This window comes from Macrobrachium rosenbergii, chromosome 10 (genome assembly GCF_040412425.1).
Source record: "Macrobrachium rosenbergii isolate ZJJX-2024 chromosome 10, ASM4041242v1, whole genome shotgun sequence".
NCBI classification, from domain to species: domain Eukaryota; kingdom Metazoa; phylum Arthropoda; class Malacostraca; order Decapoda; family Palaemonidae; genus Macrobrachium; species Macrobrachium rosenbergii.
In genome coordinates, this window is record NC_089750.1 from 24867553 (window position 1) to 24895052 (window position 27500).

At 36.5% G+C, this 27500-nt stretch overlaps 1 protein-coding gene and 1 pseudogene across 1 annotated transcript in view; both read right to left on the reverse strand.

Annotated features, from left to right (window-relative positions):
- The window catches only part of LOC136842291 (uncharacterized), a 289840-nt gene that overhangs the window by 170155 nt on the left and 92185 nt on the right, over positions 1-27500 (reverse strand).
- LOC136842941 (uncharacterized) lies at positions 12525-13997 on the reverse strand (annotated as a pseudogene).

A 27500-nucleotide genomic window follows, 5' to 3' on the forward strand; every position in this document is an offset into this window, starting at 1 on the left:
GCTAAATCTAGGCACAGAATTACAGTTTTTCAATCATCCTCCAATTCATTTGGCAAGTAACCACGTAACTTTCAAGTACACGTTCAAACACACACACACACACACATATATATATATATGTACTGTATATATATTATATATACATACATACATACATACAACAAATTTAATAGGTGTCCGGTAAATTTAAAGTAAAAAACCATTATATTCAACATCAGTGCGTCGTGAAAAGTCTTTACCGAATAATACTTTAGACGATTACGGTTCTGTACAAAAGAATGGAAACCCTGAGCGGCATATTAGAAGCAAACTCACATCACATCCCACTAGGCATAATTTTTGTCTAGAAAAATTTAGCGGACGTCAGTGACATGATTGTTGAGCGATTCTGAAGTGAAAATTATGCTAATGAAACTATTTCCGTTTATTATGCCAGCATGAATTATTTTTTTATTGCATCTGCAGTCATTTGGTAATCATTTTGATATTGTATTTTTTCTTTCTTCAAAATGACAAGACTAGCCTGAAAACAAGACATCAGATATAGAATAATTGTAACATCAGTCACCATAATCTTTGGAAGAAGACATTAGAGTAATCTTTTATTGCTTCCTACTGCGTAGTGTTCTGCCTTCCAACATGCGCGACAATGGAGACTAGACGATAGTTTCGCAACAACAACCCCCTCTCTCTCTCTCTCTCTCTCTCTCTCTCTCTCTCTCTCTCTCTCTGTGCGTATGCGTGTTTTTCCTAAGAGATTTGTGTTACTTATATGCAGGACAATTTTCTTTTTCTATTTCCTTTTTAGCTTTGTCTAATTCTTACTTACTCATTTGCCTTTAATATTGTTGGCATTAATATATATATATATATATATATATATATATATATATATATATATATATATATATATATATATATATATATATGAATTTCAACCGAGAAGAACCCTAAAAGAGTTCATTGGTCTGGTTAAACAAATCATTTATAACTAACTAAATCACATCAATGACATTTCATGTACGCAGACATTATGCTACAAATGCCGTTTCATTGGATATTAAACGACATTTGTTTCTGATATAATGTTTGTTACATGTATATATAATATATATATATATATATATATATATATATATATATATATATATATATATATATATATATATATATAAATATAAATAATAGAAACTTTTGATATGGAACTCATCGGGCCTTTTGTATTTAGTTTTTTGTAAGGGTGGTCTCATTAGCATAGGTAAGAATTTAAAAGATGACAATTATGTTATTAGTAGGTTGCTCCGCTTAACAATTTTGTAGTTGGATGTACAGTCAACCGTGTGGGGATGGCCTATTTTCACGAACATTAAGTCCTGCAGGAATTATTGTAATTATACCATTAGTCATCCCAAGGAAATCTAGCCCTATGATTTTCTTCAAAATTAAGATATATGGTAATAGTAGTTACTGCAGTGTGAGATTACAAGTTCCGAAAGATAATTTAGGACTTAGCAAAGCTCCGTAAGTATTAATTTGCTTATGCGCGAGTACCCATACTTTGGCATTTTTGATAATTGTGCAGTTTGTACGTACGAACTATATTTTGGTAAAAAATTGCAAACACGTGCATTTTTGTGCCTTTCCTTAATTATAAGTGTAGAAAAAAGATGATATATGCAGAAGAAAGAAAAATTAGCCTTCAAAACCGTAAGATAAATATTTTCTTTCTAAAAAGCATGCTTATATACATCTTGAATTATAAGGACTTGCAAATGAACTTAATGTAAGCAAGTAAAAGGGTGAAAAATCAGTGAGTTACTGTTGCTAAACCTTTACACACACACACACACACACACACACACACACACACACACACATACATATATATATATATATATATATATATATATATATATATATATATATATATATATATATATATATATATACACACACATATATATTCCTTCTTCTTCGCCTTCTTTTTCTTTTTCTCCTTCTTCAGTTTTAGATTCCACGATTGCTTACCAGGCATCGGGCAACTGCAAAATTGTTTTTCATATCTCTTCTAACTTACTGTTGACTCATAAATATTTTTCTAGTTTTGACTTCATTTAGGATTGTTATTACGGATGATCTTGATTAATTAAAGTCGTTGGGAACTTTATCCCTCTTATTTTGTTTTTGGACAGATGCGTTGTTCCCCCTTCAAGTTATCTAAAATAAATATTATTTTTATTTGGTGTTCTTTCTTTTTGACTTACGAGTAATTCGTAAATAAGTGCGAGATGCAAAATTTAATTAGGCCATCACGGTATTCTACTCCTTGGGCAGTGATCTTAATGGAAAAATAGTGAAAATAGTTAAAAAAAAACTTTTTCATCTGTATGTCACTTGTGAAAGGCAAAAATATTGATTGAAAGATCTATATGAAAAAAATTATTTTAGTACTTAGGTAGGATACTCTTAATACTAGAGAGCCTGTGTATGATATATATATATATATATATACACAAACATATATATATATACCATATATATATATATATATATATATATATATATATATATATATATATATATATATATATATATATATATATATATATATATATATATATATATATAACACAGCACAGACACCACACACATATATATAATATACTGTATATATGTATATATGTATATGGATGGATAGATGTTTCAGATAATATCGTAAGAGAAATAATTATAAAAGGCAAGATGCAGCCTCAGATATGAGATTTAAATGCCAGTCCTTAACTAAAATTTGTTAGAAAATATCAAAGGAAAGAAAATTCTCGTCCGGTTTTGTTTTGCATCGTGCAAATCATGACAAAATGAAAAAATCTTAATTATTTAGCTGAATATGCCATAATGTTTTTATTGTCTCTGGTGTGTGTTGGCCATTGTATTTTATAAATTAATTGTTTTTTCTTTTATTTTTACTTAAGGAAAATTCTTCCACGCAGATGCACTGTCTGCATTTTATAGAATATATTCCCGCAAGGTTCTCTCTAATATATTCGCGTGCAGTTGCCTCTGTGAGTGTACATATATGAATCTTTGTAGTTGAGTAGCTCATACCTAGAATAGATTTTATATTGTGTAAGGGTCATGATGTTTTTATTTATAGAATTGCAGAAATATTTAAGAAGTTATACAGCTTATCATGTCAAGAGACCCGGAATAAGTAGAAGCCGCCATTACTTATTAACATACACTACAGTACTCATACGTTACCTTATGCCTGGAGCACATTAATTTTTGCCAAGCATCCTCTGAGGATACCCCATTTGCCATCGACTCTTATTTGATGTACATTTAGAACAATGCCTACCCTAGATTCTTGCTTGTCAGAAAGCATCAGTGTTCACCTCTGTTCACTTCCAGTAGTTATTGTAAAATGGTAAGCAGACGTGATCTTGATTCTGTTTTTTCGCTTATTACTTGTCACTAATATTACCACTGCCAAGGTCATAAGGCTAGTGCATGATCACCCCGGCTCAAAAGGGACGTATATGTAAATAAACCGGCTCCAGCGCCCTAACAGGAAACATCTCATTAGGTAACTGGTGGACCTAATTCAAAAATGTAAACCCTAAGCCTCATACTGATTCAGTATCTGTCGTAAGTATAGTCTGGCAGTTAATGTTAAAGTACAAGATACTCGGATCTATAATTCAGTACATTTTGGAGGTAGCCTACATATTGGCTCATGTACGGTAAATTACTTAAGTTTATAAGGAGACATTAATTTCGCCAAATAAACTTTCTGTATGTATATATATATATATATATATATATATATATATATATATATATATATATATATATATAAGTGAATGTTTGTATGTTTATCCATATGTTTGTGTGCTATAGAAATGTGCACCGCTTGACTGATCTAGACAAATTTTGGCACATGGCCATCATTTGACCTAATTTAGGTAACAGGGTATGTTTCAAAGTCGTGCCCCCTTTCTCTTCCCCTTCCCCCATTCCCTTCCCCCATTCCCCTTCCCCCTTCCCTTTGTGACTTTTATGGTGACCATTTGACAGATCAACTGAAGACAAAATTTGGCAAGAGGCCATCGTTTAACTCAACTTAGATGATAGGGTAGGTTTCAAACCTGTACCCCCTTACCTTACCCCTTCCCCCATTCCCCTTTGCCGTCCCTTTTGTAACTAATGTGGTAACCACTTAACTGAACTAGACAAAATGTGGCATGTGACCATCATTTGACCCAACTTAGATAATAGGGTAGGTTTCAAACTGTACCCCCTTCCCCTTCCCCCATTCCCCTTTGAGAGTGAGGTGTAAGTGAAAGCATAGGTCAGGTTACAACTGATTTATTCATCTAAAATTCACACAAGTCAAATACCCATGCGGGCTATAACATAGTCCCAACCTTTGACAGGTAAGGAAAAGGGGATTAAGCATAGGCCTCTGTGTTTCCTCACATAGGCAAACATACAATTATATTAGTATAAAACATAAGGTTGTGAAATCTATGTACATAGCTAAATGAACAGTGTTTTAGTGTATAAACTGGTACAATATCAAAGAGGTGATTATAACAACTTTGGAAATATTGCCGACGACATCATCTTGGGATTTTGTGTTTTCTTCTGACCTTGTGTCAACCGAGTGGTACTTTCTCTGAGATGCTGTGTGATTCATCAGCAGGTAGGCCGTGTGGTTGAATATGCGTGCCTACAGTACTCATTCACACCCCCCCCCCCAAGGAGAAAGCCTACGTCTGTTGGCTGCTGTCCAGTGTATAGGCTGGTTTCAACTGGTCTATCGAAACCCACGTCGTTCTTCCGTTAACCAACATCTGGAACGTTTTCGGTCGCCGTTCGAGGATTCTGTATGGGCTGGAGTATGTTGGGGAAAGGGAGGGTTTGTGTGTCAGCTCTGATGAACGTGTACTTTACATTCATTAAGTCTGCGGGGGCGAACACTTTTCTGTCGGCTTGGTACGTTGTTGTCACTGGTAATAATTTCTCTATTGCTTTTCTGGTTTGGCTGTTGTCGTTGGGTTTTTTAGTCCAGGAAGGTGTCTGCTGGTAACGTCATCACTTGGCCGTAGAGGACTTGGCCGGGGACACACTGAACGCTTCATGTGGCATTGTTCTTAATCCCAGCAGGACCCACGGCAGTTCTTTCCTCCAACTGCCTCCCTGGCATCTGGTAGTTAGAGAGGTTTTTAACAATCTGTGTAGCCCCTCAATTATTCCGTTGGCTTTGGGGTTGTATGCGATGGTGTGCGTTATTTTGATTCCCAAACTGTCAGCGAGGGCATTCCACAGGACGAAGGTGAAGTTTGCACCCCATCACTGATGATGATCTGGGGAATGCTGTGCTTACGCTGCCCATCTCTCATACCTGGAAGAGAGTCAGCGGTGGGCAAGCACAATTTCTCTTATGAGGCAACCTGCCTTTCCTTCACTGACACTAGTATGGTTGGGTCACTTCTGCAACCCTATTGTTTTTTTTTTTTTTTTTTTTTTTTTTTTTTTTTTTTTTTTTTTTTTAGAATATGCAGCCTCCTTTGTCTCACTTTCTTGCTTTCGCTCCAGAATCTCAAATAGAAGAAACAGACTCCTTCCAGGGGTTCCTGTCTTCTTGGTTGCTTTCCTTTGGGGAAATGCATCTTGAAGACGGGGGTGGCATCATCATTGCTGCTTCCTTCGCTGTCAGATGTATGTTCAACGCAATGTGCTGCTGATGCTGGCTGTGCGGGGTCTGCTGCTTTATGTGCCGTATGGACCTCGTTGACCATGACCAAAAATTCTTCTATGGGCATGGTGGAGGCATGTCTGGCAGGGTAATTTGGTGAGGAGTACTTTCCTCACCAAATCCAAGGATGACTCAGCTTCCCTGCCTCTGGATGGTAGGGTGATGAGTCGTTGTATCTGCTTATACGCGTGCGACGGTCTCTCGTCACCTATTGGTGAGGTGTCTGTACGTGGTTCAGGAACTCCTTCGCTCTCTGGGCTGGCGGCATGCTGAAGGATGACTTCAGCTTGTCCTTCAGGATGTCATGTGTTACTGGGGTGTCTAGTTCTTCAAGCCATGCTGCTTTTTGTTCAAATACGCCATCCGACAGGAATTCAAGGACTGCATCTGCTTTCCACGTTGTTGAGGTGATCTTCTTTGTGAGGAAAATTGTTTCGCCTCTAAAAAACCATGCTTCTGGGTGGTGGGGCGTGAAGGGCAGCAGTTGGATGGAGGCAACTGCTAGGTTCTCCCTGATGGTGTGGGGTTCGTTGGCATGATTGGTCATCTCTGCGTCAGCCTCTTTGGGTAGCTCCGAGGTCACCAGTGTGAGAGTGAGGTGTAAGCAGAAGTGTAGGTCAGGTTACAACTAGTTTATTCATCTAAAATTCACATAAGTCAAACGCCCTTGTGGGCCGTAACATAGTCCCAACCTTTGACAGATAAGGAAAAAGGGATTAAGCATAGGCCTCTGTGTTTCTTCACAGAGGCAATAATACAATTATATTAGTAAAAAAACATAAGGTAGTGAAATCTTTGTACATAACTAAATGAACGGTGTTTTGGTGTATAAAATGATACATTATCAAAGAGGTTACTGTAACAACGTTGGAAATATTTGCCAACGACATTGTCTTGGGATTTTGTGTTTTCTTCTGACCTCGTGTCAGGCACGTGCACTTTCTCCGAGATGCGGTGTGATTCGTTGGCAGGTAGGCCGCGTGGTTGAATACGAGTGCATACACCCCTCCCCTTTCCCTTTGTAACTTATGTGGTAACTGCTTGACTGATCTAGACAAAATTTGGCATGTGGCCATCATTTGACCCAACTTAGATAATAGGGTAGGTTCCAAACTTCTGCCCCGTTCCCCTTCCCCTCTCCCCATCCCCCCATCCCCCTTCCCCCTTCCATTTGTAACTTATGTGGTAACTGCTTGACCAATCTGGACAAAATCTGGTACATGGCCATCATTTGACCTAATTTAGATAATAGGGCAGGTTTCAAACTTGTAACCCCATTCACTTTCCCTTCCCCACCCCCTTCCCCTTCCCCCCCTTTGTAACTTATGTGGCAAACCACTTGGCCAATCTAGATAAAATTTGGCAAGTGGCCATCATTTGACCCAGCTTAGGTAATAGGGTAGGTTTTAAACCCATACCCCATTTCCCTTCCCATTCCCCCATCTCCTTCTCCCTTACCTTTGTAACTTATGTGGTAACCACTTGACCAATCTAGACAAAATTTGGCACATGGCCATCATTTGATCCAACTTGGGTAATAGGGTACGTTTAAAATCCGTACCCCCTTCCTCTTCCCCTTCCTCCATCCTCCTTCCCTTTGTAACGTATGTGGTAAATATACTCTACAGGTTTATCATACCTCATTTCATGTACTCGATGCTTTTATTCCCTGTGATTAATAATTCTGTATCAATGTTTCTGTTTAGGTTTAGTGGGGGGTGTTTTTAGGTTTAGTAGGGGTGTGTTTAGGTTTAGTGGGAATGTGTTTATGTTTAGCATGGCGTGTGCTTAGGTTTAGTGGGGGTGTTTCAGTTAAGGGGGGTTGGGTGTGTGTTTAGGTTTATGGGAGTAAATGGAACAGTCACCACAGTAATATCTGGATAAAATGGACAGTCACCACAGTAGTACCTGGATAAAAGGGACAGTCAGCACAGTAATACCTGGGAGACCGTCACCACAGGAATGTCTGGATAAAATAGACAGTCAACACAGTAATACCTGGGTAAAATGGACGGTCACCACAGTAATACCTGGATAAATATGACAGTCAGCACGGGAATTCTTGGATAAAAGGAACAGACATTACAGTAATACCTGGATAAATGGGACAGCCACCACAGTAATACCACCTGGATAAAAGGGACAGTCAGCACAGTAACACCTGGATAAACTGGACAGCCACCACAGTAATATCTGGATAAATAGGACAGTCACCACAGTAAGATCTGGATAAAATGAACATTCACCATGGTAATATCTGGATAAATGGGACAGTCAGCACAGTAATGCATGGATAAAAGGAACAAACAGAACAGTAATGTCTGAATAAATAGGACAGTCACCACAGTAATACATGGGGACAGTCACACAGTAATGACTGGATAGAGTGGACATTCAACACGGTCATACCAGGATAAAAGGGACATTCAGCACAGTATTACCTGGATAAAAGGGACAGGCAGCACAGTAATACCTGGATAAATGGAACAGTCACCACAGTAATACTTGGATAAAAGGGACAGTCACCACAGTAATGTCTGGATAAAAGGTACAGCCAGCACAGTAATACCTGGGTAAAAGGGACGGCCAGAGCAGTAATACCTAGCTAAATGGGAAGCCAGCTCTGTAATACAAGGGTAACAGGATAGTCAGCAAAGTAATACCTGGATAAAAGGGATGGTCAGCACAGTAATTCCTAGATAAATGGGAAAGTCAGCAGAGTAATAACTGGATAAAGGGACAGTCACCACAGTAACATCTGGATAAGTGGGATAGTGACAACAGTAATTACTAGATAAATGTGACAGTCACTACAGTAATACCTGGTTAAAAGGGGCAGTCAGTACAGTAATACCTGGATAAATGGGACAGTCATTACAGTCATACCTGGATAAAAGGGACAGTCACCACAGTAATACCTGGATAAAAGGGACAGTCAGCAAAGTATTGTTTGGATAAAAAGGACAGTTAGTATAGTAATTTCTGGATAAAAGGGACAGCCACCACAGTAATACCTGGATAAATGCGACAGTCAGCACAGTAATTCCTGGATAAAAGGGACATTCAGTACAAGGAGGTGCAGAGTTTTCCGTGCAGCTCCAGGTTGGTCAATAGTATATATATATATATATATATATATATATATATATATATATATATATATATATATATATATATATATATATATATATATATATATATATATACATTATATGTATACATATATGTGTATATATATATATATATATATATATATATATTATATATATATATATATATATATATATATATATATATATATATATATATATATATATATAATTACATTAAGCTACAAATGTCCTTTTAATATCCAATTCGCTCTACCTTGGAAATAATATATTTTCATATATGTTACCGAAGGGGAATTTTTTAGTTGATAATAAGTTCGTCGTCACGTGGGCTCGAACCAGCGAAGGACATTCATATATGTTACCGAAGGGAATTTTTAGTTGATAATAAGTTCGTCGTCCCGTGGCTCGAACCAGCGAAGGATTATCATATATGTTGTTGAAGGGGATTTTAGTTGATAATAAGTTCGTTGTCCCGTGGGTTCGAGCCCATGGGACGACTAACTTATTATCAACTAAAAAATTCTCCTTTGCAACATATGAAAATACATTATTTCCGGGAGGTAGAGCGAATTGGATATTAAAGGACGTTTGTATTTAATGCTTGTATATGAATCACGGTGATGTGATAAAATTCATTCATATATATATATATATATATATATATATATATATATATATATATATATATATATATATATATATATATATATATATATATATATACATATACATACATACACAGGGTGTTTGAAATTAGAGACCCTCTACAGCATAAACTAAGATTGATATGGACAAAAACAAAAGTAATTCAGAACAGGTATTTATTTAAGTTTCTCTCTGAGTATTTAATATTTTGTGTGGCTTCCATCTGCCTGTACCACAGCCTGCATTCTTGAGGATGATTTCAGCAAATCACAAAAAGCTGAGACTCAAACTCCATTTCCCTGAGCACTTCGGTCACCTCTCTTCGCAGGTTGTCGAGGGCTTGTATACCATCATAGTTCACTGTGCGTGCTTCAACAGGATCCTTTAAGATACTACCAATGTTTTCACACACATTAAGGTCAGGGGAGCGACCTGGAAATTCACTTGACGAGAAGAAATTGATACCACTGTTTCGAAGCAGCTCCTGTGTCTGAAGAGCCTTGAAACAAGGTGCCTTATCATGCAAAAATGTGACTTCTTCACAGATAACAGATAACACATTTTCAGGATCTTTGAGGAATGAAAATACTCCACAAGTAAGCACAGTTTCTCTGAAGTATTCGCCATTCCATGACGGTCCCAAACATTCAGGAAATTTCACAGCTTGGCGATAGCGCATGTCATCGCTGATATCATCCAACTTTGCAGCCCAAATGATGTCATTTTTATGATTTGGCATCCTGACTGTGTAAATGAAGAATTCATCTGTTGCGGCAACATGGAGAAAGTCAGCTTCATCCCAATCTTTAAGAAATGAACCACAAAACCATGCACGGTCTTCTCTGTGTTGCTGAGTGATGTAGGGCTTGCTGATAACATGAAATGGCTTGTTACCAGATTTTTTCAACTCACGATATACAGCACTATAACTTCTCTTCTTTCCCCTTTTTGTTTCTAGTTCAAGCGCGAATTTACATAAAGACTTTCTTGGTCTACCCACTGCCTCAGCTATGATGTCTTTTGACTCCTGAGAAAGGACTTAAAATAATGTACTTGGAGATAGACTATAGCAGAAAACTTCATAACTTTCCATTTGTTCTGTGGAGTGGGGGGCCTTTAATTTCTGAAACACCTGGTGTATATATATATATATATATATATATATATATATATATATATATATATATATATATATGTATGTAGGTATGTAAATATGGATCAATCAAGTAGAACATTTGCTCTTCCTCTGTTCATTTGATAAGTGAATTTGACTTGGAGTAGATCTAGTCAGTGCTGGGATGGGTCATCATGTAATCCCTTTGAATATTCATGTTTCATGGCATGCGGCTAAGCTAGAAGAGGTAAAGCCTTGTCTGTGTGTGTGTATATATATATATATATATATATATTATATATATATATATATATATATATATATATATATATATATATATATATATATACTGTAGTGTGTGTGTAAAAACATGCACACATTATCAGCAATGTGAGTACTGTGGCTCACTTGTGGAGGATCATGAAAATGGTATCTAGGGCCATGTAAATGGTTACCAGTGTTAGCTGTGTTCCTGATATGAGGGCGATGAGCCAGCAACCTCACCATTAAAGGCTTGCTAAAGAACTGAAATTTGTAAGCTTCTGACACCACCCCTCTCTCTGATGGGTATATATATATATATATATATATATATATATATATATATATATATATATATATATATATATATATATATATATATACACACACATATAGTATATATGTATATATGTGTATGTATAAATATATAAAATTATTTATTTATTTGTGATAACCACAGTGACCTTTTAATTTCTTTGATTTCTCACGCTCTTCAGAGAAATTTGTCACTATAAATTTTAAGGTCTCAGGTGTTGTAGTGACTAGCGTATCCAGAAAGTGTGATGATATCGAGAATTTGAGGGTGATTATTATAGTATTACTAATACATATTTACCTGGTAAAAAGTGACCAATAGAATTATTATATATATATATATATATATATATATATATATATATATATATATATATATATATATATATATATATATATATATGTAATGCATGTATAAGCATAAATCGAATCTATAAATTTTGAAAAAATCAAGTTGAGAGCTCATTATAATTTTACTAATATAAATACAACTGGTGAAAAACTGACCAACACAATTTTCACCAGATATATATATGTATGTACTGGTAATAACTATATGATTATGTATATATATATATATATATATATATATATATATATATATTCGTATATGTAAACATACATATATATACGTGTTCGTAATAACCACAATGTTCTGTTAATTTCTCGATTTGCTCACGCTCTTTAGATACGCTCGTCACTACAAAACTTAAGATCTTTGTATTTCTGGTAGGTAACGTATTCTAAAAGTGTGAAGAAATTGGTAAGTTAAGAGGTCATATGGTTATTACTATATCTGGTTATAAGGCCATATGGTCATTGCTATACATCTTGTAAAAATTACCAATAGATTATGCGGTATATGTATATTGGGGTTATGACTCAAAATAAAAAATTTTGCCTGGTATGAGATTTATTGAACATTTTGGTACTAATCACAAAAACCTATTTCATTTTATTCAAATTTGAAAATATGTCCCCCACACAAGCCATTTTTGTATGAAACATTTCAATAGGTCTATCTGATATTGGTGCAAAAAAAAATCTCAAACTAGATATTGTTGGTGACAACAAACCGATCGTTTAAATACTTGTCTTTTTTGCATATTTCACTAAATTCTTCCATCACTTTAACAGCTCTCTTAGCTATCATGTTTGATCGTGGAATATCAAGCACTGACGGTGCCCTGTTCCAATGAGTTTTCAAGCATTTCAGGGCACTGGCACATCTCAACTCTGTGGAGGTCCTTGTAGCTGGTTTCCTTGAATTTTTGATCAGTGAACCACGCTTCTTGCCAGCTGTTGGCGATGAAACTCACTGACGTTCCAAAATATTACGCCATGATGGTAGTAAAAGTATGCAAGGAGTTGGTATAAATGGCCCTCGAGTTCCATCGGGCACTGTGTAGTGAAGGCAATTTCTTCCATTTGATAATTGGGAATGAATCATGCTTCTTGTAATGCTGGAATGCTTTGCATAGTTCATATAAGAACTTGAAGTCATCTCTCCAACCTGGTTCTCAGTCTTTTCCATTTGAGTCTCTGCCTTGTACTCAGTTTGTAGATTATTATAATTTTCTAACAGTTCATCGACGAATTTGTAGTTCAGACTCGGCTTTGTAGTTGTTTCAGAAACATAGAAGTCAAGAACATGCCTCAATATTCTGTCCAATATGTGATGCTGACACCCAATGTATTGAGGCACGTCTAAGCCCTTTTCATTCATAGTTCTCTGAATTCTTGCAACCACACCATTTGAGCGTCCAGTGTTTACGGCAGTTGTGTCACACACAATCATTTTTATGCTTGACCAGGCATCATATTCATCAATAACTTTCTCGAGTGCATCATATATATCTTTTGAAGATCCACTTTTGCACTGTACAACCCCTAGTCTTACATCTCTAGTTGCACTTTTTGATGCAGACCACTTGGTATTCCTTTTTCACTAATCTTTTCCCATCAAAATGGAGACAATAATCCTTCTTCCTTTAGAAGTGACTTAATCTCACCCCTTCTTTTTCTGCAAGTCTGATAACCTCGCCATACTCCTGATTGTGTTGGTGTAGGAAGAGGCACGCTTTCTTCTGCAAGACTTGCACAAACTTTTAGATGCCCACTAATTTTGTGGCCTGGTGTGTAGCAGATGGTTTTTTTCTCTTGTTCGCACTGGCTCTTCATCAGAACTGTCCTCTGTTACACTGCTAACATTTTCACCTGAACTAACAGATTCACTTTCCATGTCAGATATAGTAGCACTTTTGTTCATGTGATATTGGAAGATGTCTCTGTCTTTTGAAGGATGTATAGAGGAATTAGGTGCTGGCTTGTGAGTGGTGTATCCAACCTTCCCACCTGACTCAATTTGTTTGTGATAAAGCTCTTTATCCTCACGGCACAGCCAAACGCCATCAACTTTGGTGATGTCAAAATGCTCTTCATACCATTCAAAAAGCCTTCCTTTGGTCTACGTTGATTCTTCTCATATAAAAGTATCATTTTTGTCAGTCGCATTAATGGCTTGTTGACTGAGAGTAGAAAGCTGAATTTTCCCACAACTCTGATAATTCCTGACAAATCCGTTTTATCCTAGTACTTTCATTTTGTCTTCTTCCAGTAACATGTGGTATCTTTCCCAAAACATGCCGTTTTTGAGGTAGCCTGGTGAAACTTGTCGCCATTCAACACGAGGAAGATCACGCCGCATTGTATGAATGGATGATGGTAGATTGGAAGTCCATTTTTGTGCATTCTTTTTCACAGTATCACTAGACTTAAAGTACGCCATGTTTCCCTGTTTCTCTGAAATACAAGAACATATGATTGTTAGACTGCAAATCAACACTTCAGTATGAGTATAAAACTAAAATGCAAACCTCTTTTCAGTAGCATTAATGCAAACTCCTATAGAAATTACCCAGAGAGAGCCAGGCAGCACATCCAATGGCTGTCAAGTCCGAGAGGGAACTGAACATTACTGAAGCTACTGAGCCAGCCTATGATGATGTATAGATGATGCAATACACCCAAACACAATGTGGTAGTATTGCATCATCCAAATTTTACTCTGGAGAAAATCACCCAAGGTTTCTATTCTAGGTTTATCACTTGTTAAATTGTGATCAATAGTCTCAAATTAAAATACAATTGGGCTCATGAAACCTGAATTATCAACAAGGCATTACTCATTCTGCTTGAATAGCAAATAAAATACTTGTTTGTGGGTGTCTAAGATAACAAAATGCATAAAATGTCTCTAAAATTTTTCGACAATAATTCCCTATTTTGGTGAGAACTCGGTAACTTTAAGTGCATCGGTGGGGGGACCTTTTTCACACAATATCAAAATAACGGTGATTTTTATAATAAGTGATAGGAATCTCATCACATAAAATAGCAGGAGTATTAAATTTTGAAAATATTTTTTTTCTCATAACCCTAATGTATATGTACCAGAAGGCAGCCTTGCATTTTTTTTTTTGACCCCAGCAGATGCTCGCAATCTTTTTTTACCTGGCGAACTAATGGGCGATAGGTTGTGCGCATATGATTCAAGGACCCAGTAAATGATAACCGAGCGTTTCCCTACTCGTCTACAGAGCCCATTTTGGCTGATTGAATCGTATACAAAGTGGGCAGCGGTGCCGAACGTTTATTTTCTAGTGTTCCATTTTTTATTAAAGGAATATATTCATTTTAAAAGTTAGGCTTTTCGTTTTGAAACAACAAAGATCGCACTGTATCCAGTGCAGGTACAAATTCATTGGCTGCAATCATTGTTATTCAATAAGCAAATCTGCAACACATTCCTTTAATCATCGCAAGCCCTTTTATTAACTGGATCGCAGTAATTACTGGGGAAAGTAGAAAAAGCAACCATTTTATTTGAAATGAGAGAATATGAGGGGCCAATTGCTGCTCATTGTAAATCACTTTTAATTTTGCGTGGTAGTGATAAAAGCTTATTGTATTTCTCTGTAGTGTTTTGTCTATTAAAACATAAACAAGAGGCAAAACGTTGCCAGTCATGGCGACATGTCTTATGTATTGGTGATTGGTTGATGGGGGAACTATACTGAATGCCTCACCTGCCTCGCATCTTTTTGCATGCAATAATACCTAATTTTTCTCAGCGTCGAAAATGAAATAAACCTGTCTGGTCCATCGTCTTTTTCGTAAAGAGCCAAAACATGTTTCGAATGTGTTTTCCTATAGTTTAACTTGAGTGAACCTGCGGGAATTGGATGAACTTGTACTGCTACCTTTCGAGAATTTCAAATATTCTTTTCATGCCTTAAGTGACGGCCAGGAAACCTGTAGGTGGTGAGGATGGTCCAGTGCACGCTTGGGTTGCGATGCAATGAATTGTTTCCCGAGTAGTGAATTTATCACTCTGTAACCTTCAACACAGACCAATTGCCGTACGTGATTGTATTCGCCCAACCGATGGGTAATGGAATCAAATTGTATGGACCCTTACACGGCAACTGTTTTTTAAGGTTGGTTGCATTCCAAATAACATTTTTTTATCGCGTTACATGTCAGTAGTGAATAATGACTGTATTTAATTAGATTCTTCCGATCACTCAGCTTGCTAATACTGCAGAAGCATTTTAAGGAGTTTAACCTGAACTATTCTTGAATGTCAAACTCAGAACAAAACAGCTGGCAGTTATCGATAACTGTGAGAAGTGATTTAGATTAGCTATTGTTATGGATTATAAGAAGGCCGTATGTCATCATGGGCATTTTCTTACAAAAGAAGGAAGTAAGCAGAGCTTTTATGACATACTAGCTGACCAACCCGGTGCTGCCTTGGATAACTCTGAATGACAACCGATAAACTCTCTCTCTCTCTCTCTCTCTCTCTCTCTCTCTCTCTCTCTCTCTCTCTCTCCTCTCTCTCTATCACCCCCCACCCCTTTGGTGCCATTGATGTCTTACTACCACAGTATTCTTTTCCAGATAGTAAGTCCTATGTACAGTATACCGAAATTAGGGATGATAAATTCGTAAAGTTACTAAGTCTTCTAAGCCTTTGGGAATAACCATCCCCGTTTCATGGGCAGAACCAGCCCCATTTCAGGGAAGCCCTTCCCCCGCCACTTTGGTGCCCTTTGGTGCTAGTGATGTCTTACCCCCACAGTGTTCTTTTCAAGACAGTAAATCATATGTATACCAAGTATTGTTGAAATTTCTCAATGCATTTCAGAGTTATGCTGGAACACACACATACATATGTACATATATACATGCATACATCCATTTTTATATATATAGATTGTTAAACAGTGAATTGGTCATATTTTAGTAAAGCGTGCGAATTATAGCGAAATAGTTAAATAGATATTGTAGGAAATAATCATTAACCCCTTTTGGATGCAATTTATGTATTTTGCAGCGAAAAAGTATAACAGTGAACAAACTGGCGACGTGATATCTCGCAACGTCAACACGGTACAATGGATGATATAATTGTCCCGATGAAGTTACAGTGAATCATTTTTGTAAATCTAGGCTTCTTATTTCTGGTGTTCCAAAGGTAGTCGTTTTTAGACCTAAGTTATTTTAGCCCTTGCTAACAACATGAGTATTCGTCTTGAAAATAAGATTGTACAGCGGTCAGGTAGTGCAACACTTGTTACAGTTCTTCACTCTCCTGAAATGCAAATAATCAGATGAGGATGAGGCTGAATTTTAGCAAAACTCATACTGCATTAATTATTGCATCCCATATGCACCTACTATATCATTCACTATATAAACATAGAATATCTTCTTTAGCCATTTATAGAAATTAAGGGGTGTTTTCATCTTTTAAACAGAGTTATTTGAAGTGGTTATGTCGTTTTTCAGCACAATGTCAAATAAGAGATGGTTTGACCGTTTTTCAAAACTTTTTTCAACAGCCAGCTTCCGCTATGGTCCTCATTGCCTGCACAGTTTGAATTAATACATGCCACCAGTTTTTATAGACCACTAGCATCGAAATTCTTATTAAGCACATTTAGTACAAGGTCTAAGGTATATTTTGCTACTATGCTATAGAACAATCTTCATTCATTCACACAACATTGTTAAGGAAGTTGTTACATTATATATATATATATATATATATATATATATATATATATATATATATATATATATATATATATATATATATATATATAAATGGATGTGTTTGTGTATGTTCCACATGTACTCTGAAACGCATTGAGCAATTCCAACCAAACTTGGTATACATATGACTTACCATCTGGGAAAGAAAACTGTGGGGGTAAGACATCACTGGCACCAAAGGGAGTTGTGTGGGAAGGGGGTGAAATGTAAAAATTACAGAAAACGACGGATATTAGTGTCTAATCCATAATTTTCGAGGTCCCTGAGAAGAATAGTGACACGCCCGATGCCCTTCAAGTCCAAGTTTAGCCCCAATAGGGAGGGGGTGACATAAAAACAATCGAACACGACAGATATTAGCATTTAATCCATAGTTTTCGAAGTTTCTGAGATGAATAGTGACCCTCCCGATCCCCTTTAAGTCCAAGTTCAACCCTGATAGGGAGGGGATGGGAAGGGGGTGACATGTTAAAATAGCCAAAACACCAAATATTAGTGTCTAATCCATAGTTTTCAAGGTCCCTGAGAAAACAGTGACACTCCCGGTGCCCTTTAAGTTCAAGTTCAGCCCTGATAGGAAGGGGTGAGGAGTGGGAAGGGGGTGACACGTAAAAATAACCAAAAAACGACAGATAATGTCTAATCCATAGTTTTCGAGGTCGCAGAGAAGAATAGTGACACTCCCAATTCCCTTCAAGTCCAAGTTCAGCCCTGATAGGAAGGGGGTGATATGTAAAACACCGAAAACGACCGATATTAGTGTCTAATCCATAGTTTTTGAGGTCTCTGAGAAGAATAGTGACACTCTTGACGCCCTTAAGTGCAAGTTCAGTCCCGATAAGAAGAGGGGTGGGAAGGTGGTGAAGTAAAAATAACCGAAAGCTACAGATATTAGTGTCTAATCCATAGTTTCTGAGGTCGCTGAGATCGACAGTGAAACTCCCGATGCCCTTTAAGTCCAAGTTCAGCCCTGATAGGAAGCGGGAGGAGTGAGAAGGGGTGAAAAATAAAATGTCAAAAGTGACAGATACTGAGTATAATCCATAGTTTTCGAGATCGCCGGGATGAATAGAGACACTCCCGATGCCCTTCAAGTCCAAGTTCAGCCCCGATAGGAATGAGAGAGAGAGAGAGAGAGAGAGAGAGAGAGAGAGAGAGAGTTTATCAGTTGTTAATCAGAGATTTCCTGGGCACCAGGTTGGTCAGCTAGTGTGTATGTATGTAGGTATATATATATATATATATATATATATATATATATATATATATATATATATATATATATATATATATATATGAGGTGTGGCAATTAATAAACGAGACTTATCTCAAAATACTTTTGTTACAAAGTCTACAGAGAAGTTACGCATTGTCCCCTTCAAAGTATTCCCTCCCAGAGGTAATGCACTTCTGCATTCGCCTCTGCCACCAATGGAAGCACTCGGCAAAGTCCTCCTCCTTGAGGCCCCTAAGCTCCCTTGTCACAGTGGCCTTGATCTCTTCTGCAGAGGCGAAATGGGTTCCTTTTAGCATGGTCATCAGCCTGCGGAAGAGCCAGAAGTTGCATGATGCAAGATCTGGGGAATAAGGAGGGTGGTCGAGAACTGCAATCTGTTTGTTGGCCAAGAACTGCCTCATACTGAGCACGGTGTGTGTAGGCTTGTTGTCATGGTGAAACTGCCACGAATTCTCTCTCCACAGAGCCCACCTGCTGCGCTGCACCCAATCATGGAGGAGATTGAGGACATTGCATCTTCTCTATGAGTTTCTTGGAGGAGTTTGAGACACTCGGTTGAGCCCTTCCCCGGCTTAATGAGGAATTTCAAATTGATTTTCTGTTCCGGCTTAATGAGGAATTTCAAATTGATTTTCTGCTCCATGTTTGCACCACCTCCAGTTGCATGAAGGCATAACAGCAGTGTGATTTATATGTATATAAGATACATTTTTGTTAATTATTATTATACAATCAAATATACAAATGTATCGATTTTGTCTGACTTCAACTAATGTTTTGACTTATATATACACACACACACACACACACATATATATATATTATATATATATATATATATATATTTCTATATATATATATATATATATATATGTACTCCTCTTCATAATACCATTCATCCCTCTTAGTCCACTTAGATAAGGAATAGAAATTTCGAACAAAAACACTTCTCAATTAACTCCAAGGCTAGCTTTAGTGGTGGGAAGGAAGATGTTTGCCCAGAATTTGAACTCACATAGGCCTGAGAAACGCCCCCACGCCACCTGACCTGGAGTAGCACAATGACACACCTTAGCTTTCCTCCTTTGCCCCCATCACGTGATTTGTAGCTGCAGTTAGTCTGTTAACGCCAAGGGACGAAAACAGGCTGTAGGTGGACCAGGAGGTTAACCCTTAAGTACCTAACCATAAGACCTATTTTCCTACACCCATTTTGCTGGCTGTGTGACTGATTTGCAGGATGACTGACCTCCGCTGACGGAAGCAAACAACAAGGGAAGCATTTCTCCTTTGGAAAACAAAGCTGCCACTCTGTACCTTGCTAGCAGTGCATGCAGTCGTGCCTTCCATTTCTTTCTTCCACTGGTGGCGGCTAACGAATCTGGACAGCCAAGCCCCCACATGTTCAGAGCTCAAAATATCAACAGGCATAAGGTACGTCAGAAGCAATTAGTCCCCAAGCCAGTTCTGTTTCTCTCCATTAATTTCTTGCTTATATTTTCCGAATTTTCACTTTTCATTCTCCTAAACAAAGACCCATTTTGTTAAGCCAATCTACCGACAAAACAGCCCAAAATTTGCCCCACGACTTGCCCTAAACTAAATTTAATTCAATTTAGTGATCAGCAGTAGATTACTCCCTCCATAGTGTTACCACGGGCTAATTAAATTTAATTAATCAACTCCTCCATAGTGTTACCATGGGCTAATTAAATTTAATTAATCAACTCCTCCATGGTGCATTATTTAGCTTAGTGTGAGAGAAACTCCTTTGTGTGGAATGCTAATCCTGTATTTTCTTCCAGGGTCCTTGCTACTATTCTGCTCAGTCAACCCAGCCTTGTGAACTCAAATCATCTTAAAAGTACTGCCATATCCAATAAATGCAAGAATTCCCTGGTCTGCAGTCCGGGGAGCAATAAACTGTTCCCACCTTTTCATTGTACACAAGAGATCCTGATCATTCAAGACAAATTTACCTCATCATATGCATAGATTTGCTATGCATTGCCCATTTGCATTTTTTTATTATTTGTGCTTACTTGCTGTATCATCAACCTTATATATTACCTTCTTGATTGCTTCTTCTGTAAATAAATTCAATTTAACAACTTGATACTCATTTCCCATGGCAACCTTCCAATCCCTGATTAACTAATGGTAATATCAAGGTAAGTTATCCATTTTCCCCTTCATTTTGTTACAGGTTGGTCTTCTTTGTTGGTCCATTAAGGCAGTAACTAAATAAAGACCCCCTTGCATTCCTCCAAAGAGACCCAATCTGTAAATATATATATATATATATATATATATATATATATATATATATATATATATATATATATATATATATATATATATACAATATACATATTACATATATAAAATTTTTAAGCATTCTACCACACAGTTAAATTTACATAGACTGGCCACAGAAAATATTGTTAAAAAAGCAATAAATGAAAAGTTTTCACGTTTTTCCTCTAGTTTTAAAGCACAATAATTAGAATAAATAGCATTAAACAGTATAATTATTAGACAGGCGATTTATGCTAGCTTTGCATGATTAAAAAAATGTTTTATATTTCTAATTCTTTATTTTTGGCAAGCATTTTTTTTACAGCAAATTGTAAAACTTTATGCCTTTAGTTGACTTGAACTTTTCATTTTTACCTCTCATTTTTGTTTGGTTTTTGAACGTACTGCAGTATATGACACATATCCATCTTTAAAAAAAAAAGACATCACAATGAGTATAATGGCAAGAAAACTGCCTTTACAAAGACCGTTCAAAGCGAACTATCGCTTAGCCTAAACACAGTCAGTGAGAAATAAATATACGAGTACTGCAGTCAGTGTGTTTTTCACATCATTATGTATGTATATATATATATATATATATATATATATATATATATATATATATAAGGAAGTACATCTCAGGTGGTCCATAAAATACGTTTATTACGACGTTTCAAAACACAAGGTTTCATTTTCAAGCTATAAAGATAAAAAACAATAAAATTAACATTAAAAGCGCTAAAATACAAATATAGGACATAATACATTATAAATAACGATATTAAAACTAGTTGTAGCAGAACCAACCATCAAGAGAGAGAGAAGGAAGGACGAAAGTCAGGAAGGAACAAATCAGAGAATGACAAAAAGGCAACAGCTCACGTAAGGTAAAAGAGCTGTCGAGGAGAAGACTGCTAAGTGTTCAGTTGGGGAACAAGTTGTTTATAAACAAGGATTCCAGGATTGTCAATAGTTTGCCATTCGGTGCCCGCCCCAATATTTCAAAATCTTTGTATTGTACTATGTTTGCATTTATTGGCGTGTTGTCTGACGTTGGAAAATTCAGGATTAGCAAGTTTGCCACCAGTGCGGTCGCTAACGCGTTTGTGGCAATCAATTATGACTCTCAGTAACCTTTGTGTGGATCCACGTAGGTCCCTAGATTACATCTAGGAGCAATTGGTCCCTACATTACACATGAGGTCATCAAAGGGTCAAGTTTATCTCTAAATTTAAACAAACTACCCAGAGTAAGTGGATTTGTTGGGATGATATTAAATTTAATAGCTGGTATACAATTAAATATAAGTTTTCTTAGTACATCATAGAAATTTTGTCATGGATCAAAGGTACATTTGCATAAAATGGAAGTTTAGGCGCAGTAGGTACGGAGACTTTTGAATAAAAACGTTGTTAAAGTTTAAAAAACAGACCTGTGATAAAGTGTGGTGGGAAAATAATTACTTGTAAAAATTGATGTATGTTTTTACTTCTTGTTTTTATTAGAAAAAGTACCTAATGGCCTAAATTCCATTTATGAAAAATTCCAAAATTTCTAGATGATTTAGAAAACTGAAAATCAGCGCGATGAAGATGAAACTTGACGCCATGTCCTTGTGTAAATGTAAGCATAATATCACAATACAAAGATTTTGAAATGTTGGGGCGGGCATACAATACAAAGATTTTGAAATATTATGGGCACCGAATGGCTATTGACAATCCTGGAATCTTTGTTTATAAACAACTTGTTTCTCAATTGAACACTTAGCAGTCTTCCTCGACAGCTCTTTACCTTACGTGAGCTGTTGCCTTTGTCTCATTCCTGATTTTTCGTCCTTCCTTTCTTGATGGTTGGTCCTGCCACAACTAGTTTTGAATTTTGCTATATATAATGTATTATGTCTTGTATTTGTATTTTATCGCTTTTAATGTTAATTTTAATGTTTTTTTTTTTATCTTTATAGCTTGAAAATGAAACCTTTGTGTTTTGAAACGTCGTAATAAATGTATTTTATGGACCACCTGAGATGTACTTCCTCCTTCAACCGTCTTCTATTCGAGTTACTAGTAACCACCACATCTTACAACGTTATATATATATATATATATATATATATATATATATATATATATATATATATATATATATATATATATATATATATATATATATATATATATATATTTGTGTGTGTGTGTGTGTGGATCTACACTTCGTTTTGTACAGTGGGATACTATTCTGTTAAGACCTTCATTATATGTATAGACATTTTATTATTTGGAAATTTGGATAGGCAGTAAATAACCTGCTTTCGGCTGTTCCTTCCGAATGATACAGATCCCTACTATATAAAATAACATATGTCTTGGGGTTTCACTTGCTATATTTAATATCGTCTTTACTTTTTGAAGGTGGAGGAGAAAATTTTCGCAATGAAAATTTTTAGTGGGGCTAGTATTTCTTCCCCAAGGCATGTGGCAAATGTAAGTTCATTTATGGCATGGCATAATTTTAGAAAGTTGAAATATATCCGCTGGCTTTAACGAAAAAATGCGGGTTTTTGTTAACATCTTTGCTAACATCTCTGGATATCCAGAGTTATCTCACATCTTTTGTACTAGTTTTCGTCGACTCTCAGAAATTAAAACTTTTCATATAGATGTAAAGCAAGTAAATGGGAGAGATGTTGTGGAAAAGCATTAACAATTTTGGGTAGATGTACTGTAGATTAGAAATAATTGCTACCAAAATATAAGTTATTGAGCGAATTCGTTTATTTTGAATGAAGGCCGGTTTATTGGCGATTTGTTAATGAGAACAAGTTAGCGTTGCTGAAGATGTATAAATCTTTTTTTTCGGTGATGAAGTATTAAATGAAAAAAGGCTTGATGTTACCGGTTGTGGCATATTGACGAATCATTGATTGCTACTCCATATACTAATTACAATCACAGTGCCATTTATAATGAAATGAAATGTGCAAAAAATCTTCTGCATTCCCAATAACTATGTAAGAGACAGCGGAAAAATGATTACCAAGAGGCTTTTCATTCCGACACGTACTAGTGAGGTATTCTATTGCAAACTGCCTGAAACTAAGAGTGACCCAGTCGAAAATTCTTTGGCATATTGGGTAGAATGCATTATTGCCACGTACTTCTGCTAGTGTATGAAACTTGAACAAGTTAAAATGAAGTACAGTTACTAAACCGGTTCCTCTTCCAATAAGTCAGTAAGAAAAAATAATGAAAGCTTAAAACTTTTTCACTCTCTTTAATTCATATCACTAAAAATATTGCTGAAACAAGTCGGAATATTTAATGAATGCCAGCAATGACCTGACTGCAAGACGTTGAGGTGTAATGCAGTTTCTATGACCTTTATGATAGATGTTACTGTAAATTATACGTTTATTACGACCGGTATGTTAAATATACCCATGTAATTGTGTGTAAATTTACATTCCTTCATAGGAAACAAATACTTTAAATCCTTTTCAAAACGACTACAGAGTCAGAAACAAAATTCTAGGTAAAAACACGTATCTTTAGTCAACAGTAACTACTTCATGTTCTGAAAGTAAATAAATATGTTATAGCAAAGACTCGGGTCCTTGAATTAAACTCCAGTTTTTCCTTATTCACATCCAGTCGTCCAGCAACAGAATGCATGGAGCGTTGAACGAATCATCAAGGTCAACAACTATCTTCCTCCTCTAGATTATTCTTGCCGAAGGAATTCTCTTATATAAGAATCTTAAAGAATACCGTGATAAGAAATTCAGTGTGGTTTCTGTGTTGTTTATTTATAATTAAGATATACACAGCTGTCTCAATAACATATGAAAGATACAAAAAATATTAGCTTTCTAAGGTCTAGTAAAAGTTCATTATTTTTAGAATTCACGTTTTGCCGTACCTGACTTGTTTTCAGCTAAATACTTAACATTTCTTTGGATTTCTTCGCTAATATCTGTTGAATATTATCTAAAAAAAACGATACCACAAGATATATATATATATATATATATATATATATATATATATATATATATATAATATTTATATATATACTATATATATGTATGTGAGACCAAATGGAAGGGGAAAAATGCAAGAAAGCTTGGAGAAGGATATAAAGTTTACTACACAGGGAAGATGCAAGGAGAAATGGGGTAGGAATTATTCTCCATCCAGATCTGCAGGAGAATGTCACAGAGGTCCAGCGTATCAGTGACAGGCTCATGGGCTTAAAGTTTGTGAAAGATAAGAGAGTATGGCATATCATCTTGGCATACGCCCCTCAACAAGGGTGTAGTGAAGAGGAGAAGGAGGAATTCAGAGGGAAATTAGAAGAATATATAGAAAGAATTCCAAGAAGTGAACTATTAGTGTTATCTGGGGACATGAATGTCCATGCAGGTGAGAGTTCTGATGGCTTTGAAGGAATACATGGAGGAAGAGGTTTTGGAAGAAGGAACCAAGAAGGTGACAGATTGTTGGAATTAGCAGAAGCTATGAATCTGGTAGTCTTGAATACACACTTTGAGAAAAGAAGAAGTCATCTGGTAACATACAAAAGTGGACAAAATGAGACACAAATTGATTATGTTTTGGTTAGGAAGGAAGACAAGAAAATCATTATGGATTGTAAGGTTATTCCAAATGAATCTGTTGTAGCTCAGCATAAACTGGTAGTGGCAGATTTTAGGCTGAAAGCAAAAAGGAAAAGAAAAACCTCAGTCAGGAATAGGAAGATCAAAACTTGGAAGCTGAAGGCGAAGAAGGCAAGAGAGTTCAGAAGTAAAGTGGAAAGAACCAGAGAAGAGAGAGATGTAAGTGGAATGTCAGAATCGCCTGAAGAGAAATGGGATTATATGAAAGGGATTGTGGTTCCAGCAGCAGCAGAGGTGTGTGGGAGGACAAGTGGTAAGCAGTAACAGGAAAGAGAAACATGGTGGTGGAATCAAGAGGTTCAAACAGCTGTGAAGGAAAAGAGTATAGCCAGAAGAGGGTGGGAAGAAGATAACAACTACAAACAAAAAACAAAAAGAAAGGTAGGATTGCAAAGGGAAAAGCCCATCGAGAGTGGTATGAGAAGGTTGGAACACCAGAGGGAGAAAAGATAATCAACAGAATTGCAGAAGCGAGAAGAAAAGACAGGCAGGATGTAGGAAAGGTAGGAATGATTAAAGATGAAAATGGAAATATCTTAATTGCGGGAGAAGAGGTCAAGAGAAGATGGAAAGAATGTTCTTCACAACTATTAAACACTGGAAAATGTTCCTCCAGTAGAAGGACCAATAGCAAACATCAGAATGAGTTAAGTCAAGAATGCTATAAAGAAAGGAAAAGTAAATAAAGGTGCAGGAAAGTCAAAGTTAACAATAGAAATGATTAAAGCACTGGAAAATTTAGGCAAAGAGTGGTTGCACACACTGTTGGAAAAGATCTGAGATGTAGAGGAAATGCCAAAGGACTGGAACAATAGTAAGATGATTAAAATGTATAAACAAAAAGGAGACGTGTTAAACTGTGGGAGTTCTAGAGGAATAAAGCTTTTGGTGCATGTATTCAAGATACTAGAAGAATAGTAGAAGGGCGGTTGAGAGAGTTGATAGCTATACATGAGCAGCAGTTTGGGTTTATGAAAGGAAAGAGCACATTGGATGCTATTTTTATAGTCAGACAAGTCCAAGAGAAATATTTAGAAGGAAACAGGAAAGTTTACATGTGTTTTGTGGATCTTGAAAAGGCATATGACAGGGTACCAAGAGGAGTAGTTTATTGGTGTTTCAGAAAGAGAGGAGTACCAGAGAAGTTGGTAAGGTTAGTGAAGATGATGTATGAGAGGGCAAGAACCAGTGCACAGACAAAATATGGGGAGACCGAGGCATTACCTGTGGAGGTTGGCTTCCATCAGGGATCAGCTCGCTCTGAGTCCATTCTTCTTCGACGTTATAGACACTTTGACATCAGAATTAAGGAACAACGAAGAACTGTGGGAACTGATGTTTGCTGATGATTTATTCATTATAGCAGACACAGAAGAACTGCAAGAAAGGATTTTAGCATGGAAAGGAGCCCTAGAAAGGAAAGGATTGAAAGTGAACATTGAAAAGACAGCTAATGATTAGCAGTAAAGAAGGACATGAAGAAATAAACATTCAAGTGGAAGATGGTACAGTGCTAAAACAGAACGATGAGTTTAACTGCTTGGGATCAGTAATAGCAGAGGAGGGAGGTACTGAGAAAGCAGTGAGACAGAGAGTGAAAGAAGCATGGCAAAAATAGAAGGAAGTAACTGGAGTTGTTTTAGACAAGAATATGCCATTAAGGCTCAAAATGAAACTATATAAGACAGTTATCAGGCCCATACTATTATATGGGGCAGATACTTGGGCACTTAAGAGGAAAGAGGAGGGACTGTTGGAAAGAACCGAGATGAGGATGGCAAGATAGATTGCTGGAATATCACTACGGGAAAGGAGGGAGAGTCAGGATATAAGAAGAATGTGTGGTATATGTAATGTAAAGGAGAAGGCTAGTGAAGCTCGTCTGAGATACTATGGCCATGTAATAAGAAAAGAGGAGGTGGAACCAATCAAGAGAGCTAAGAACATGCCA